The sequence below is a fragment of the Bombus terrestris genome, chromosome 17 (genome assembly GCF_910591885.1).
Source record: "Bombus terrestris chromosome 17, iyBomTerr1.2, whole genome shotgun sequence".
Classification (NCBI taxonomy): Eukaryota; Metazoa; Arthropoda; class Insecta; order Hymenoptera; family Apidae; genus Bombus; species Bombus terrestris.
The window spans coordinates 7,479,466-7,496,893 of record NC_063285.1 but is presented as its reverse complement, the minus strand read 5'-3'; the positions used below and the strand labels follow the sequence as shown (position 1 = coordinate 7,496,893).

At 39.4% G+C, this 17,428-nt stretch overlaps 1 non-coding gene across 1 annotated transcript; it reads right to left on the bottom strand.

The window, feature by feature from the left end:
• Window positions 1–15,901: 15,901 nt before the first annotated feature.
• Window positions 15,902–16,020, bottom strand: LOC125386818. The gene has a single exon (XR_007227257.1). It is a non-coding gene; the product is annotated as a 5S ribosomal RNA (ribosomal RNA).
• Between the last annotated feature and the right edge of the window lie 1,408 nt (window positions 16,021–17,428).

Sequence of the window (17,428 nt, the reverse complement as noted above, 5' to 3'; positions counted from 1 at the left end):
TGGAGATATCTCTCTCTAAGGACTTGGTCATTGTCTGGATGTCGATGACATCATTAATAAATATTGGTGGGGGAGGGGGGCTTCTCTGTGCGTAGTGCTTAGGTGGCGGGCCTGCGATTTCCATGGCGTCGTTTGTGGATTCCAAAATTGCGAACCTGTTGTGGGTGTTAATTTGCGTTGATGGCTGTTCGTTCGAGTTTGTGTCTGATGGTTCGGTTTTGCGTTTTTTCGCCTTATTGGCGTCGTTGGCACCGTGGGACCTGCTGAACTTCTGCCACGGGGGGAGTAGCGCGGGGTAGTGATGGGTTTGCACAGGCGAGCCTGGTGGTGATTGCTGGGCCATCATCGAGCTACCTATTTCAATATGAATAACTAGTCGTGAGGCTATGAGGCAAAATTCGGGTTGGGGTTAGGTTTTTATTTACTTGCTCTAATTTTACAATTTGTCCAGTAGGACATTTGGTAAAATGTTTTAACTTGTCTGATAAAAAAAATAAAAATAAAATAAAAATACATAGCATGTGGATGGTTACCTTCATCGGGATTCCATCTTCGTGTATGTTACGTTACATACTTTATGTTGCTTCCTTTGTCAGGTCTTCTGGGTGTTTCCTTTTTAGTCTTCCTTCGGTATCTATTGCGTTAATGGCCTCCACGGCCAGTCGGTTGCTATTCTTAGTCTGTGAGTTCGCTGCTGAGTGCCGAAACGTGCAGACGTGTCTCTAGTGCCCAGTGAAGTTCGAAAGTAACACGTGTCACCCAACCGTCGAAAGTGAAAACAACGTGCTCCTATCCTCACAAGTGTTTCCTATCCGCCAGAGAGAAGAAAAGCCTACGCACCTAACCCCAACCCGAATCTTGCCTCATAGCCTCACGACTAGTTATTCATATTGAAATAGCTAGCTCGATGATGGCCCAGCAATCACGACCAGGCTCGCCTGTGCAAATCCATCACTACCCCGCGCTACTTCCCTCGTGGCAGAAGTTCAGCAGATCCCACGGTGCCAACGACGCCAATAAGGCGAAAAAACGCAAAACCGAACCATCAGACACAAACTCGAACGAACAGCCATCAACGCAAATTAACACCCACAACAGGTTCGCAATTTTGGAATCCACAAACTACGCCATGGAAATCGCAGGCCCGCCACCTAACCACCACGCACAGAGAAGCCCCCCTCCCCCACCAATATTTATTAATGATGTCATCGACATCCAGACAATGACCAAGACCTTAGAGAGAGATATCTCCAAGGAGGACTACAACCTGAAGATAACCAACAACCAAGTAAAAATCCTGCCGACGAATCCAGAAGCCTACAGGAAGCTCACCAAGACACTTAGGGCCCTGAGCGCCAATTTCCACACCTACCAACTCAAAGAAGAAAGACCTTTTCGGGTGGTGCTACATCGAAACATCCACCACTCCGCAGACATCGACGAACTAAAAACCGAACTATCTAAACTCGGCCACGAAGTCATCAATGTCAGCAACATAAGGCATAGAGTCACGAAAGACCCGTTATCCCTATTCTTTATCGACTTAAAACAGAAACCCAACAACAAGGAAATCTACAACACCAGTCGCCTAATGAACGCCATCGTAAAATTCGAACCACCGCAAATCAAAAAGGAGATAGTGCAATGCAAAAGGTGCTAAAGATACGGGCACACGCAGAAATACTGCAACCATACCTTCCGCTGCGTCAAATGTGCAGGAACACACCCCACCGACCAATGCAGGAAATCACCGGAAACCCCAGCGAAGTGCATCCACTGTCAAGGTGACCATCCTGCCAACTACAAAGGCTGCTCAGCCTACAAAACTCTGTACTCAAACAAGTACCCCAAACTTAGAACAAAAGAGGTAAACTACCAAACACCCAGCTCGCCGAAATTCACCTTTACCCCAATCCCCCCAACCAATCAAACACCCAGCCCTACCAAACTCACCACTCCCTCAACCTCCTATGCCCAAGCGGTACAAGGCACTCGAAATACACCAAATAGCCACAAGGATCCTCCCCAAAATAGTGCCCCCACCTCACCTAATACAGACAACGTCTCTAGGCTTGAAAAGCTAATAGAGAAACAATCAGAGCAAATAAACAATTTGCTATCGCTATTAACACTCATCATGGATAAATTAATACGCCCCGACACAAAATAAAACCAAGACGCATAGCTCTGTGGAATGCCAACGGTCTAGCGCAACGCAAACTTGAACTAGAACTCTTCCTAAAACACCAGCTAATCGACATAATGCTCATATCTGAAACCCACTTCACCGACAAAAACTACCTGAACATAAACGGATACAAGTTCTACCATACCCAACACCCCAGCGGAAAGGCCCACGGCAGCACCAGAATCATAATCAAATCAAACATTAAGCACTACGAACTTCAACCATTCCAGAAAGACTACCTCCAAGCAACAAACGTAGCAATAGAAAACTGTCATGGTACAATCACCACTTCAGCTGTATACTGCCCTCCCAGACACTCCATCGCCAAAGAAGACTTCGACAACTTCCTGGACACCCTGGGCAATAGATTCATAGCCGGAGGAGACTACAACGCCAAACACACCCAATGGGGCAGCAGACTGGTTACAGTAAGAGGCAAAAACCTCCTCAACAGCATAATAACCAACAACCTCAACTACCTTACCACATACGAACCCACACACTGGCCCACCGACAGAAACAAAATACCCGATCTCCTTGATTCCCTCATAACTAAAAATATTTCGTCAAGACACGTCCAAATCAATTTCTCGGCTGATCTCTCCTCTGATCATTCTCCCGCGATAGCAACAGTCAGTCCAACTAACATCGAGAATATACCTAATGGCTCCATTCATAACCAACACACCAACTGGCAGCTCTTTAGAGAAGTCTTTACCCACACAACTTCAGCCTCAACTTCACTAAAAACCAATGAAGAAATCGAAGCAGCCACGGAATACTTAAACACGAGCATAATAAACGCTATCCGCCTCTCCACACCGTCAAAAACGTCCATCAGCAAACACGAAGCAAGTAACTCCAACACTGAAATACTCCAACGCTTCCAATCGAAAACGCTAAGATCCCTATTAAATGCACCCTGGTATGTTACCAACGAAACAATCCACCGTGACCTCAAGATACCTACAGTCAAAGATGAAATACACAAGTCCAGAAGCAGATATAACACAAGAGTCAACAACCACCACAACCCACTAGTCACCCAACTACTGGACACGACGGACCAGATCCGCAGACTAAAAAGAAAATACCCACTAGATTAAATCCTTAGTTCTACTAGAATCAACAATATAAAGCTATTATAATGCATGTCATTGTATCACGCCAAATTAAGTTACTGAAAATTCTCAACGAGAATTGATTGAAAATATTCTAATAAATAAAAAAAAAAAAAATTCTTAGTCTGTACCTTCCCGCATACTTTTTTATTTCTTCTTGGACCGTTGGTATTTCCAGGTCTTTCCGAATTTCGTCGTTTCTCACATACCACGGGTCATTTGTTATTGTTCTAAGGATTTTTGCTTGTTCCGTTTCTATTTTACTTATGTGGCTCTTGGCTGCTGTCCCCATAATGGTATTCCGTACGTCCAGATTGGTTTTAGTATTGTTTTGTATATTCTGACTTTATTTTCCAGGCTTAGCCTGGATTTTCGGTTTATTAGCCATTGCATTTGTCTCCTTATTGTCTGTATTTTGTTTATTATTGCTTTGATATGCTGTTTCCATGTGAGTTGTGTATCTATGTGGAGTCCTAAGTATTTGACCTTTCCTGTTTGTGTTATGTGCGTACCGTTCAGTAGTATACTTGCTGACTTCTGCTTACGCAGTGTAAATGTTATGCGATTGCATTTATTGGGGTTAGCTTTAATTTGTTTATCTTGTAGCCATTTTTCTATTTTTGTGGTGTGTTCCTGTAGTAGTGTGACTGCTGTTTCCGGGTTTGTGTGCCTGACTATTATTGCTGTATCGTCCGCGAATGTAAATACTTTACTGTTGGGAGTTGTAGGTATGTTGGCCGTGTATAGCGTGTAGAAAATGGGTCCTAAGACGCTTCCTTGCGGATCCCCTGCCTTGATTGGTTTAACTTCAGAGTACGCGTCTTTTATATTTACCGTGAATGTTCTGTTACTTAGATATGATTTTATTATCTGATAAATTTTTTCCGGGAATTGTTGTCTGATTGTGTGTAGTAGGCTTTCGTGGTTTATTTTATCGAAAGCTTTCTCTATGTCCATAAAGAGAGCTGTGCAGTATTGTTTATTTTCAAATGCCAGTATTATCTCGTTAATGAGCCTGTGCATTTGCTCTATTGTTGAATGTTTGCTTCTGAATCCAAATTGACGATCCGGTATTAGTTTTTCTTTCTCTATTAATATTTTTATGCGGGCGTAGATTATTTTTACTAGTATTTTGGAAAATACGGGAAGCAGTGATATAAGTCGGTAGGATGCTGCTTGGTGTGGGTCTTTGCCTGGTTTCTGCAGCATGCTAATGCGTGGTTGTTTCCATAGTTTAGAAAAATATTGTGTTCTCAGTATTGCATTGAATATTATTGTAACTAGCCGTATCGCTTTTGGAGGAAGGTTTTTCAGAATTATGCCGTTGATTAGATCAATTCCTGGTGCCTTTTTTTTTTTGTTTTTTCGATTATGATTCTGATTTCTTGTGCCGTTGTTTTAGGTATGGTGTATTGATTATCCGTTGTGGAATTAGTGGATCGTGTTTCATCGTCATTAAATCGATTGAGATTGCTGATGTTGCTATTATGTGGTGTAAATGTGCTGCGTAGGTGATTGGCGAACTCTTCAGCTTGTTCTTCATTGCTTCTTGCCCACGTATTGTCTCCTTTCCTGATTGCTGGGACTTGTTTTATTGGCTTCTTTATTCTTTTCGTGGTTCTCCATAAGGAGTATTTGGTATTTTCATTCGCTGATAGTGATTCTATGAATTTCGTGAATTCGATGTTGTGATGTTCTCTTATTTTGATTTTTAATTCTTTTGTAAGTTTGTTTAGGATTTTCTTATTTTCGCGTGTTCTCTGTCTTTGCCACGTAGCTTTGGCCTTTCTTTTTTCCCTGATTTTGTCGAGGATGAGCTGTGGAATTATTTTTGACCGCCTGCTTTTTATTTCGTGGGTGGTGGCTGTCCATGCTGCTTCCTGTATTATTTCCGTCATATTTACTATTGCCTGTTCAATATGTTCGGGTGTTTTCAGTGGGATGTTACAGTTGATTTTGTTTTCAATTAGCTCTTTAATAGTTTGCCAGTTGGTAGTTTTATTGCAGAGCGATTCTGTCTCGTTATACAGTATCGGTTTGCTTGTGTATTCTATTATGATAGGTGAATGATCAGAGTTGAGTTCGAGGCTGGTTGTTATTTTTAATTTGGTAGTGTTTATACCTTTTATAACTGCGAAGTCTAGCAGGTCAGGTAATTTGTCGAGGTCTGTCGGCCAGTAAGTTGGTTTGCCTGCAGAGAGAACGTTGAGGTTGCTATTTCTAATATATCGTTCAAGGGTTCTACCTCTCGGAGTGTTGATTCTGGAACCCCATAGTGTGTGTTTTGCGTTGAAGTCTCCTGCTGCTATAAATTTGTCTCCTAAGGTTTGGAAATACTCCTCCCATTTTTTGGGTGTCATTTTGTGTCTCGGGGGTACATATACTGCTGAAATCTACAAGTAATTGTCGTTGGTTTGTATCGTGACGGTGGTTGTTTGTATGTGTTCTTGGTTTGTTTGGCTGTGTAGGTGATGCTTGATGTCATTTTTTATTATTACTGCTGTTCCTCCGTGGGCTTTACCTATGGGGTGTTTGGTGTCGTAAATGGTGTAATACGATATTTTTATGTAGCTTTTTGGAGTGAAATGTGTTTCTGAGACAAGTAGTACATCGATGTTATTTTTATATAGAAATGCTTTAGTTTCTGGGGCTCTCTGCTGCAAGCCATTGGAATTCCAGGCTGCTACTTTTAATATGTCCATCTCTATTTTTTACTTAGCAAGTTTGTGAGTAGTTGTAACATGACCGTTGTTTGTTGTACTTGTTGCCTAAGTGTTGCATTTAATTCACTTACCATTTTTCCTAACATCTCTGTACTTTTAATGGATTGTTTGAGCACATTTCTTTGATGTCTGTAGCGTCTTCGATGTTGTTGTTTTGATTCTGGTTATTTGTGAGTGTTGGTTGGCTAATATTTTGGGTTACTTGCGCGTAGCTTCGGTTCCCTTGGGGGTTAATGCTTCTGATTGTGGCGTTAGGTTCGTATTGTGCTGTCAATGCAGTGTCGTTAACCGTTATACTTTGTCGTGGTTGGTGGTTGTTGAATGATTTATTGCGAAGTGGTGGAAACAGTTTACGTCGTAATTGTTTTCTGACTTCACATCCTTTATAGCTGGCTGGGTGGTTTCCGTTACAGTTGTAGCATTTAACTTCTTCTATTTTTCCAGAATATGGGCAGTGTATTGTTAAGTGGTTTTTTGCGCACTTGACGCAAGCTGGGCTTCTGTTGCAATAATTTTTAGTGTGTCCGTATTGTTGACACCGCATGCATTGAGGTATATCTTTTTTGTGTCGTGGTGGTTCCACTGTTACTATTGTATTTAGTATTTGTTTAATATCATATATTTCTTTGTTGTTGTTTCTGGGTTCCAGTTCTATTAAGAATAGTGGTAATGGTTGCTTTGTGTCGAATCTTGTTATATTGTTTATTGTTCTTGTTTGATGACCAATTTTAGCTAACTCATCGCTTAGTTTATGTATGTTCGTTTTAGGATGCAATCCTCTTATGACAATTTTATAGCTCCTTTCAGTTTTAAGCTGATACGTGTGGTAGATAGCATTTTTTTCTTTTAATGCTTTTATAACTTTCGTAAATGTTTCTGGTGTGTTTGTTTGTATTTTTACTTGTTCCAATTTTGTTTGCTTTATTGTGTAGTTGTTTTTCTCATCTAGATTATTTAGTAGATCGATGAGCGGGTCTATTATTTGGGCCTCAACAAAGATTGGTGGTGGTTTTGTAATATGATTTGTTTGGATAGTGGTTTTATTTACGGGGTCAGCGTCTGTTTCTTCCGTTAGTGAGCTGAAGGAGTTGCTTAATGGTAATTCTTGCAGCCATCGCTGCTTTTCTGTAGCTGGGTTTCCTATGGCACTTATGTCTGTAGTTGTTTTGCGTTTTTTGCTAGCCTTCGCTAGCTTCCAGCTTTCGTCCTGATAGTATCTTTCATAATCTGGATTGCTCTCTTCCTGTCCCCGCTGTTCTTTTGTTTCTTCTGTCTCCATGTTAATTTGTTTGTTTTTTATATAATATGTTTCTCCCTTCGTTGCTATGTTTATTGTTGGTATCTGCATTGCTCTTCTGTTTCCTCCTCATTATCATTTTGCTATTTACTTTGCTATTTGCTTCTCACTATTACTTTGAAGCGCTTTTTCCCTATTCACTTATACCTGGAGAGGACGACCGTCTAGACACGTCCGTCCTTCTCGGCTGCTCGAGCAGAAGTGAATGTTTGACATGGCCTGGCATTTTTGGGTAAATACCGGCAGGGGGTTATTTCCGCTGTCTAATGTCTGCTTGGACTTCCGTTGTCGCGTCGCCTTTAGGCTGTGTATGATGAGCGAATAATGGCGTTCTTTCTTTTGAAAATTTTGTCCATTGAATGGACAAGGATAGGATTATTATGCAATCGTTTTCATGGAAAGTCGAAAGATTTGAAGATGAAAGATACTACAGCGATAATAAGTACCCGTTGTATTTCTTATAACATTTCCTGACCGATTAGTTAGGTTCGAGTAAAATCGTGTAATACCTTTGTACGATTAAAAAAGTTTTACACTATGGAAATGAAATATATAGGTCTTGATAAAAAAAATCGTTGCATTGGAAAACTGTATATATGTAAATTCGATTACTATTACATTTCCATATTTATATTCGGTTTTCGCAATTTGCAAAATTCCTATCACACGTTGTACGAGTTTACAACATGTTTTTGCTCGTTACGTATACGTTCATCTCTTAATCTCAGAAACTTCTGCAATTACGAAATTAAAGATTAAAAAGGTTAATAAAGACAGAATAAATTCGATGCTTGCAAATACAAATATGATGCAATTTACGTTCTTACAGAAATGAAACGACTTGGAAAATATAAAAATAACTTAATTTACTTTTAACAGAAATGGAACATTTTACATATTTCATATTATTGTGAAAGAGAATTACATTATATTTATCATGCTATAATTTATTCTTAATAAAAATGAATAAAATGACACGGGAAAGACAGAGGATTTCTAAATGAAGATATTATGTCCAACAAATTGACAATGTAAATGATGACTTAAACGTTCGCGAATGTTTCGTTTCTCTATTATTACCACTAACTACGATTCTAGTAAATGAATTATAAAAGCTAAAAAGATATTCAACGTTTAAGGAGCAAAATCGATCATCAACCTTTGACAATTCAATCACATACTCTGATCGCGATCCGCCAGACACCCTTCCGGTTTTTTAATCGGCCAAAAACACGAACGAAAATAATGTAGGGGGGTGCCGAGGCGAGCGTATCACCCCATCAATCGCTATAGTTTACCGACTCGCCCCCATCCCTCATTATCCGGGTCTCGGTCGACGAAATTCGTGGCGGTAAATCATCGTCGCGTGCTGCCTTTTTGATAACTCGATTTCATAACGAACCCGTTGCTCTATTTATAAACTGGCGGGAGTGTTTTAAATTAAATTCGATCTCGCGCACGCGGTTCGCACGCTGTGCACGTGGCAACACGGTGACTCTTCGTTCAGAAGGAGAGGCGAACACGAAGAAAATCAAACAACGAGAAGTTGAGAAGGAGAAAAAGCGAAAAAGAAATACAGTGAAATAAAGAGATGAACAGAGAGGAACGTGGACTTTTACCGGACGGATTATTCCACCCTAAATCGTGTTTTCGGCTGAAACATTGGCATTCGTTGTCGTAAGCCGACGCAGACACACAGGGGGACACCTGCGTGGGCAGAGGGCTTCGGTACCCCCGCCTTTTGTTGCTCGATATTTGTTTTTTCCCTAATGTTCCCGGAGGCTATGCCGTGGCAAAGAGACGCTGCTATTCGACATCGACAGGAAAACGTTGAAAACTTTTCTCTTCACTTCCGCTCGGGCAGCCGAGGAGGACGTGTTTAGACGGTCGTGCTCTCCAGGTATAAGTGAATAGAGAAAAAGTGCTTCAAAGTAATGGTGCTGCAAAGTGATAGTGAGGAGGAAACAGAAGAGCAATGCAGATACCAACAATAAACATAGCAACAAAGGGAGAAACATATTATATAAAAAACAAACAAATTAACATGGATACAGAAGAAACAAAAGAGCAGCGGGGACAGGAAGAGCGCAATCTAGGTTATGAAAGATACTATCAGGACGAAAGCTGGAAGCTAGCGAAGGCTAGCAAAAAACGCAAAACAACTCCAGGCATAAGTGCCGTAGGAAACCCAGCTACAGAAAAGCAGCGATGGCTGCAAGAATTACCATTAAGCAACTCCTTCAACTCACTAACGGAAGAAACAGACGCTGACCCCGTAAATAAAACCACTATCCAAACAAATCATATTACAAAACCACCACCAATCTTTGTTGAGGCCCAAATAATAGACCCGCTCATCGATCTACTAAATAATCTAGATGAGAAAAACAACTACACAATAAAGCAAACAAAATTGGAACAAGTAAAAATACAAACAAACACACCAGAAACATTTAGGAAAGTTATAAAAGCATTAAAAGAAAAAAATGCTATCTACCACACGTATCAGCTTAAAACTGAAAGGAGCTATAAAATTGTCATAAGAGGATTGCATCCTAAAACCAACATACATAAACTAAGCGATGAGTTAGCTAAAATTGGTCATCAAACAAGAACAATAAACAATATAACAAGATTCGACACAAAGCAACCATTACCACTATTCTTAATAGAACTGGAACCCAGAAACAACAACAAAGAAATATATGATATTAAACAAATACTAAATACAATAGTAACAGTGGAACCACCACGACACAAAAAAGATATACCTCAATGCATGCGGTGTCAACAATACGGACACACTAAAAATTATTGCAACAGAAGCCCAGCTTGCGTCAAGTGCGCAAAAAACCACTTAACAATACACTGCCCATATTCTGGAAAAATAGAAGAAGTTAAATGCTACAACTGTAACGGAAACCACCCAGCCAGCTATAAAGGATGTGAAGTCAGAAAACAATTACGACGTAAACTGTTTCCACCACTTCGCAATAAATCATTCAACAACCACCAACCACGACAAAGTATAACGGTTAACGACACTGCATTGACAGCACAATACGAACCTAACGCCAGAATCAGAAGCATTAACCCCCAAGGGAACCGAAGCTACGCGCAAGTAACCCAAAATATTAGCCAACCAACACTCACAAATAACCAGAATCAAAACAACAACATCGAAGACGCTACAGACATCAAAGAAATGTGCTCAAACAATCCATTAAAAGTACAGAGATGTTAGGAAAAATGGTAAGTGAATTGAATGCAACACTTAGGCAACAAGTACAACAAACAACGGTCATGTTACAACTACTCACAAACTTGCTAAGTAAAAAATAGAGATGGACATATTAAAAGTAGCAGCCTGGAATTCCAATGGCTTGCAGCAGAGAGCCCCAGAAACTAAAGCATTTCTATATAAAAATAACATCGATGTACTACTTGTCTCAGAAACACATTTCACTCCAAAAAGCTACATAAAAATATCGTATTACACCATTTACGACACCAAACACCCCATAGGTAAAGCCCACGGAGGAACAGCAGTAATAATAAAAAATGACATCAAGCATCACCTACACAGCCAAACAAACCAAGAACACATACAAACAACCACCGTCACGATACAAACCAACGACAATTACTTGTAGATTTCAGCAGTATATGTACCCCCGAGACACAAAATGACACCCAAAAAATGGGAGGAGTATTTCCAAACCTTAGGAGACAAATTTATAGCAGCAGGAGACTTCAACGCAAAACACACACTATGGGGTTCCAGAATCAACACTCCGAGAGGTAGAACCCTTGAACGATATATTAGAAATAGCAACCTCAACGTTCTCTCTGCAGGCAAACCAACTTACTGGCCGACAGACCTCGACAAATTACCTGACCTGCTAGACTTCGCAGTTATAAAAGGTATAAACACTACCAAATTAAAAATAACAACCAGCCTCGAACTCAACTCTGATCATTCACCTATCATAATAGAATACACAAGCAAACCGATACTGTATAACGAGACAGAATCGCTCTGCAATAAAACTACCAACTGGCAAACTATTAAAGAGCTAATTGAAAACAAAATCAACTGTAACATCCCACTGAAAACACCCGAACATATTGAACAGGCAATAGTAAATATGACGGAAATAATACAGGAAGCAGCATGGACAGCCACCACCCACGAAATAAAAAGCAGGCGGTCAAAAATAATTCCACAGCTCATCCTCGACAAAATCAGGGAAAAAAGAAAGGCCAAAGCTACGTGGCAAAGACAGAGAACACGCGAAAATAAGAAAATCCTAAACAAACTTACAAAAGAATTAAAAATCAAAATAAGAGAACATCACAACATCGAATTCACGAAATTCATAGAATCACTATCAGCGAATGAAAATACCAAATACTCCTTATGGAGAACCACGAAAAGAATAAAGAAGCCAATAAAACAAGTCCCAGCAATCAGGAAAGGAGACAATACGTGGGCAAGAAGCAATGAAGAACAAGCTGAAGAGTTCGCCAATCACCTACGCAGCACATTTACACCACATAATAGCAACATCAGCAATCTCAATCGATTTAATGACGATGAAACACGATCCACTAATTCCACAACGGATAATCAATACACCATACCTAAAACAACGGCACAAGAAATCAGAATCATAATCGAAAAAAACAAAAAACAACAAGGCACCAGGAATTGATCTAATCAACGGCAAAATTCTGAAAAACCATCCTCCAAAAGCGATACGGCTAGTTACAATAATATTCAATGCAATTTCGAGAAGCTCTTTAGAGAAGTCTTTACCCACACAACTTCAGCCTCAACTTCACTAAAAACCAATGAAGAAATCGAAGCAGCCACGGAATACCTAAACACGAGCATAATAAACGCTATCCGCCTCTCCACACCGGCAAAAACGTCCATCAGCAAACACGAAGCAAGTAACTCCAACACTGAAATACTCCAACGCTTCCGATCGAAAACTCTAAGATCCCTAATTGATGCACCTTGGTATGTTTCCAACGAAACAATACACCGCGACCTCAAGATACCCACAGTTAAAGAGGAAATAGCAAAATATAGCGGCAGATATAGCAAAAGAGTCGACAAACACCGAAACCCCCTAATCACTGGACTACTTGAAACGACGGACGACATTCGCAGGCTGAAGAGACACTACCCGCTAGACCTAAACGACAGATTCAATTAGTTATTTAATAATATAATATTTACTTATTTATAATACTTACTCACAAATTATACTCATCTATAATATGTATTAACTTATTATAAATACTAGCCATGTTACTGCGCCACGCCAGAAAAATTGCTGAAAATTCTCAACGCGAGAATTGATTGTAATTTAAATAAACAATAAAAAAGAAAAAAAACTCCGCGTGGTGTTGACCTTTTTATTCTTCCAATCTTTCTTACTTTCCTTAATGATCTATTTTTAATAATCTATAATGTAAACATAGAGAAATAGAAATGTTTTAGTATTACGCGACTAATACCATACATCACTCATTCTTGCACACACTTATATATTTCAAATATTCTTTTCTTGTACGCTAAAAGCAAATAAGAAAATCACTTATTTCAACTAACGCTTATACCGTGCTGAATGGAATCGTTCTCGTCCGAAGGCAGTTTGAGAGATGGGATAGAGTTTGGCTTTTTTGATGTAAAAATTTGATTTCCCTGTGGGACATGCCAACAGAGTCCTTTTTGCGCAACTGTATTTTGTGCAAAAGGTACTTTAATAATTCTAAATCTTCTCTTTTATCGTAGGAATAGTTTTATTTTAGATTGTTTATGTTGGATGGCATGGAGCTTTTGTCTCGTAATTTTCTTTTATTATAGATATAGGGCTCGAAAGCCGACTTTTGATTTATTTTTAGTACGAATTCTTGAAGGACGGTTTGTACGTGTTTTTCTACTTCGTCTATAAATGAGTCGATTTGCCTCTTTGTTAGATTGACCTTGTTGCGGGTGTTTAGGACGCAGTTCTTTTCGAGCTGATTTTGTAATTTTTCCTAGTGTGTTATCTTTGCACTTGTACCTGGGACCGTCACTCCGTGTTTCTAGGATTACGAAATCTGATGTATTTTTGTTCATCTGGAATACGAGAGCATTATGGTCGCATTCGTAGTCTATGATTTTGAGTGTGTTAATTGCCCGTAAATTAAGGAATTGCAATTGTGCGTCTCCAAGCCATATGGCTGGGCAGGAGCCTCCTTTTGGACAAGAGTCAATCCTTTCTTCGTGTGTTTTTAATGATTGTTTTAGTTCGTTTAATTGTGTTTGTTGTTCATTTAGGGCTTTGAATATGCTTCTTTGAAGTCCTTGATAAGTTTGTTACGTTCTATTGGGTTACGTTTTAATTGGGTTTGGATTTTCAATTACGCGCAGTAATAAATTTGTTTGATGTGGTTGGTTTTCGGTGACATGGCTCCGGCTTATTCCTTGTTTTAGGATGTCTGAGAACTTTAACCACGGGATGAATTTGCGGCTCATTTGAGCAACGCGTTCGTATTTGACTCGTTGCATTTGTTGATATTTTCGCAAAGTTTCTTGTAAACTTTCCAAACGAAAAGTGTGAGCAACAAATCCGCTTTCTTCATCTCTTCATCTCTTCGCTCACTCAGAATTTTCCTCCGTAATCACACAAAAACGAACTTTACTTGTTCTCACAAATACAGAGCAGTCACTTCATCTCTATACTTGTTCTCACGACTACGGAACAGTCAACTTGTGCCGTAGACTTCGTCTTTACACTTGTGCTCTCGACTTCATCTCTATACTGGATCACTAGACTTGTCACAAACAGTACCATTCAAGTAACAATCAAGTCTCACGAGTAACAGTTAACACCAGCTCGAGTTAAAACACAGTTCAAGGAACAGCAAGAGTCGGAAGACAAGTCAGCAGAATCGCCCAGTCGAAGACAGCCAATCGACAGAAGATACATCATCACAGTCGCCAACACGAAACGAGTCTCGGGTCGTACTCATTCGTAGTTTGTCATTCCATATACGTAACCTTGCATCTCATTGAAGTTGTTGGATCGTTGAAAATATATATTAACCTGTTAATATCAGCGTTATTTTCATTCAACTATCCTTATTATCTGAATCGAAATAAAAGATCGAACGATTCGTGGCGTGGATTAGTTAAATCGTAACGAAAATTTACGACTCCCGTTGGCGCGCTCCTTCGAAATCGCGTCTCCACGCAAACGGTCGAAAGTTCATTCAAATTCAAATATCCATTTTTGTAGTATTTTCTTTTTGGTTGCTTCTTTCATTCTATCTTCTTTCCTTCTCTTATATTCTTGATTGTTTTTATAGTGAGCATTATTCATCACTTTTCGTTATTTAATATCACTGCATAAATTGGCAAACTCATTAACAAGTCTTACGCCTGGTATTTTTGGCCAGTGAGATCCGACCTGCTGGGAGGTTCACAACACTCTGACGAGAAAGAGTGCATTCAGCTTGGTATGAGCGTTGGTTGAAGTAATCAATTTTGTTATTAAATATTATTGAATAAAAAATATTTACAAAACATACAATTATGTTGTAGGACAAAAAAGATTTGTGAAACCTTGCCTGGCTTTGTTTTCAAGATAATGGACTGTGAAATTAAGTAGGAGCTATTTCATAATTGATTTTCGCGAAAACAAAACGAAAAATGTCATTTTACATTTTCGACTTCATTTTCGTCGCGCGCAGGCAATCGTTCTTCGGTGTGTGTCACAACTTTCGGAACATGTACTTTTGTATTCTTTCAAACGACATATTCCGAATTCCGAATATTGAACACATGTAACATTATCGGAAAATATAAACAAAGCAATATATCAGTAAGCGTGTCTGCGAGAATGATATAACGTATGGTGATAATCGTTTAATGCTAAAAAGATATTTTCTTGATGTATACGACCATAGCTTATTAACGCCAGAGCGAGCTATACACGCTTCTCTGTCCACCGCGCCCAACACAGACCAACCTACATGCTATCAACCGTGCATTTTCCTACGTAAGGAGGACTAATATTCACCAACACTTGAAAAACAAAGAAGTATAAAAATTATTTAAATAGCCAATTATATTTTGCGGTAATGATTTCGTTTAACGATTTCACATATTGTTTATACAAAACATCAAATTAATATTATATATTTAAGCCATAAAAAGATATAGGTAAAATTAAGAACATTAAAGATGACTAAAGATAAATGATACAACCTGAAAGTGAAGTTAAAAATTCATAATGTATTTTAATATTTTTTTAGCGTGATATCGTTCGACTATATCTTTATTTAGCCATAGCTGATGGCGTAACATTTTAATAAATTTTAAAACCACTAAATTGGTGCATTTTATTCCATACTGCACTTTATAAAAGCAGAAAAAGGGTCGCAATTAATTGGGAACAATTCCAGGTAAATAATAATTGATAATAACAACAACAACAACAACAAAAACGCGTTGCTAAAGTAAAAAAGGGAAATCTGCCCGTTCGGTTGGCTAAGTGTTAAGAAAAGTAAAAAAAGCCAACACCACACGGAGTTCCCAAGCGGTCACCCATCTAAGTACTACCCGTGCCCAGCGCTGCTTGACTTTCGTGATCGGACGAGAACGAGTATTTTCAACGCGGTATGAGCGTTGGCTGAAGTAGTCAGTTTTGTTATTTCATGTTATCGAATAGAGAAAATATTGAAGAAAACATACGTGTATGTATGAGAGAAAATGGTATTTTTAGACGTGCATTCAGATATATAAAATCTATTCTGACTTCGTTTCCCAGACAATGAATTGTGAAGTTTCGTCATGTACGTACGCGTATACTTAAAAAGTAGCGAATCAAGTGGACGGAACTTCATAATTGATTTTCTAGAAAACCAAGTCTTGAGTCAAAACTTGTTACTTCATCGTCGACATATTTTTGTATAGGAAATCAGGCCCTTTCGTCCTGCACCATCATAATACTCTAATTTTCTCACCTACTTCAATTTCGAAACTATTCAGTTTCACTGGATTACGTATAATTACCAACAGCAAAATACTAATGTCGCGGTACTCGTCCACGAAACTTTCCACGGCTTCGCGACACAAAGAGCTATGCCGTCAAAGCGCAATACTGACGTGTCCAATCTATTGTAACGTAAATCACGTCAGAGACCAGAACACACACACATCGCGGGCAGGATGGTGTCACGACCGGCATACTTCGAATCCGATGGACCGACAATGGAGATAAAGATGTGGCGGCCTTGGCGACAATATATATCGCCGAAGTGGCTAATGAGTCATCTGTATCCTAACGGTCCTTCCACCGAATGTTCTAGAAGCGTGGCAACGGTCTCGTACGCCTACAGGGTAGTGGGGATATTAAGGGATGACAAACAAAGAAGAAACAGATCCCACCGAAAGCCAAATTGTAAGAGCTTCAGTCTTGGAAAGTCACGGCTGGAGCTCAGAAGTGTATTATAAATGTATAAAGGAGGAAAAAATAAAGTTTTCTTCTTTCTTTTAAATTTCTTTTTATTTTACGCGACACTATCATCGATATATCTAAGTTTCTTTCGCCGAATTCTCAGAAGAACGTATACGCGGCGACCGCCGCGGTAGATCTAATAAACACATATGTAGTAGGGATATTGAGGGGCAACAAAGGAAAGACTCCGTGGTTTCGAACAAAAGCATCAGTTAGTCCATCTCAAGCTGCGAAGTACGACAGGTCTCGTTATAAGCAAACCACTAACAAAACCTTAATTGTTATATTTTCGTCTTAATTGTTCATTGTTAATCGTTGACTGAAATTGTTGCTTCTTGATTTATTATTAAACTTTTGTTAACAAATCCAGTGTAGTTTTCCGTATGCACTCATTCCAACCACCTCTATTCTCTTAATAGAAATAGGGGATCAATCAGTTCGTGGCGTCGATTGTTTAATCGTAACGAGAATTTACAACTCTTGTTGACGCGTTATCTCGCGATCGCGTCTCTCCGCGAACGGTTCAGACACCGGCCAAAAACAGCGTCGCCGTTACGTGTAACGGTCGAACGAAGACGAAT